The sequence below is a fragment of the Prionailurus viverrinus genome, chromosome B3 (genome assembly GCF_022837055.1).
Source record: "Prionailurus viverrinus isolate Anna chromosome B3, UM_Priviv_1.0, whole genome shotgun sequence".
NCBI lineage: Eukaryota > Metazoa > Chordata > Mammalia > Carnivora > Felidae > Prionailurus > Prionailurus viverrinus.
In genome coordinates, this window is record NC_062566.1 from 71,867,589 (window position 1) to 71,869,510 (window position 1,922).

The window sequence follows — 1,922 nt, forward strand, 5'->3', positions numbered from 1 at the left end:
ATTGGTTTAACAATTTTGGACAACAGTTTAGTCTTATCTTGTAAATTTGATCATGTGCATACTTCATTCAGTACTTGTAAATTCCGCTTGTAATTATATGACCTACATATGACATGCACCCATAGATGTGTAAAAACCGTTCATAGCCTTATTGTTAGTAACAGCAACCTAGATTCCATGGACCAGAGAGAGATAAATAAACTGTGGTGTATTTAGCTAATAAAAATATCAAAAATCAGTCAAAAGAACAGATATAGTTATGAATGATAATATGGGTAAATATTAGTAATAAGCAAAAGAAAAACTCCAGAAGACTGCATACTTCTTTACACAATATATTCGTCAGCAACAACTTACACATGTGGGAAAGCTTTTTAAAATAAAAAGCAAACTGTCCTCAGCTGCCTGTGAGATGCTAGGCACTTCCGCGGAAGGGAAGGCCGCATAGGGGTGAGGCCCTCTCTTCATCTGGGACTAGCATGGCGCCCAGTAGCACCTGCTCAGCCCTCTCCAGCACAATGGCATCTGCCTTCAAGCTCATCTGCATCTACTCTGCTCTCATCTTGTACAATGATGAGGTAATTGTGACGGAGAAGATCAGTGCCCTCGTGAAAGCAGCAGGTGTAAAAGTTGAACCTTTCTGGCCTCCCTTATTTGCAAAGGCCCTGACCAACATCGTCAACATCTGGAGCCTTATCTGAAAAGGTCGAAGCTGGTGGGCCCACCTCAGCAGCTGGAGGCCCAGCTAAGGAGAATAAAGTGGAAGGAAAGAAAGAAAAGTAAGAAGAGTCTGATGATTACATGGGGCTTTGAGCTTTTTGACTAAACCCCTTCTGTGACCTGTTCAGTTAAAAGCTGAACTCTTAAAAAAATTTAAAAAATAATAAAAAGTAAAGAAACAGTAAACATAAAAAGTAGTAGTTGACCTCGAAGCAGGGAAAATGGAGCAGAATACATAAGGTCTGGAATATAAAACAGGGAAAAACACACAGACGATTCAATGATATTAGAGATATTCAGATCTTAAATAGGGTGATGAATTACTGTGGATACAATTTGATACTATTATTATAAAATTCTATAAATCATCAAATATTACATAATAAAAAGAAAAGCAGCATAAACAAAACCCCATTAAACCAAAGAAAAACTAATACATAATTTTTTCCAGTAATGCCAATAGTTGGAAAATTAAATAAATTTCCTTGTTAACATTTTTCTAAAAGACACCAAATTTCAAGTTTTGAGAAAATTATCTCACTATGGGATGTATAAACTGTGTCATAAGATAAAAGCTGTTTTTCTTTGAGACTTTTTTTAAAGGAATTACAAATGAATTATTTTTTAAAGAAATATATCCTAAGGAGGACATGATTTTGCATCAGAGTTTTACCTTACTAGCTATAACCTAGGTAAGACCACTGAATACATATATTTTATAGGAAAAGGAAGTAGTATTCAGCCATATTCTGTACTTGTGTTTTGTAACATTAGATCTAATTTTACAGTGTATCTTTAGGCTTTGGTAAGCAAATCTTTTATTTCTTTGTTACAAAAAAAATCACCCCAACTAAGCTTGTTCTACTTTATCCTGCACTAGAGCCAGCTTCCTTTATTTCAATTCAGTCTTTGTGCTACCTCATTATTTTGTACACAGTAGCATTTTATCTAAGCCTCTTCCTCAGCTTTGGAAAGAGTGAGTCATTGGGTGAAAGAGTTACCCCCTTGCCAGACCCACTTCAATTAAGAATTATAGTGCCTCCTAAAAAAAAAAAAGAAAGAAAGTAAGAAAGTGAGGCGCCTGGGTGACTCAGTCAGTTAAGCGTCCAACTTCTGCTCAGGTCATGATCTCAGGGTTCATGAGTTCGAGCACCGCATTCATGAGTTCGAGCTGACAGCTCAGAGCCTGGAGCCTCCTTCAG

The 1,922-nt window shown here is 36.7% G+C and overlaps 1 pseudogene; it reads left to right on the plus strand.

Moving 5' to 3' along the window:
- Positions 1-518: 518 nt before the first annotated feature.
- On the plus strand, positions 519-813 carry LOC125168099 (60S acidic ribosomal protein P1-like; annotated as a pseudogene).
- The last annotated feature ends 1,109 nt before the right edge of the window (positions 814-1,922 follow it).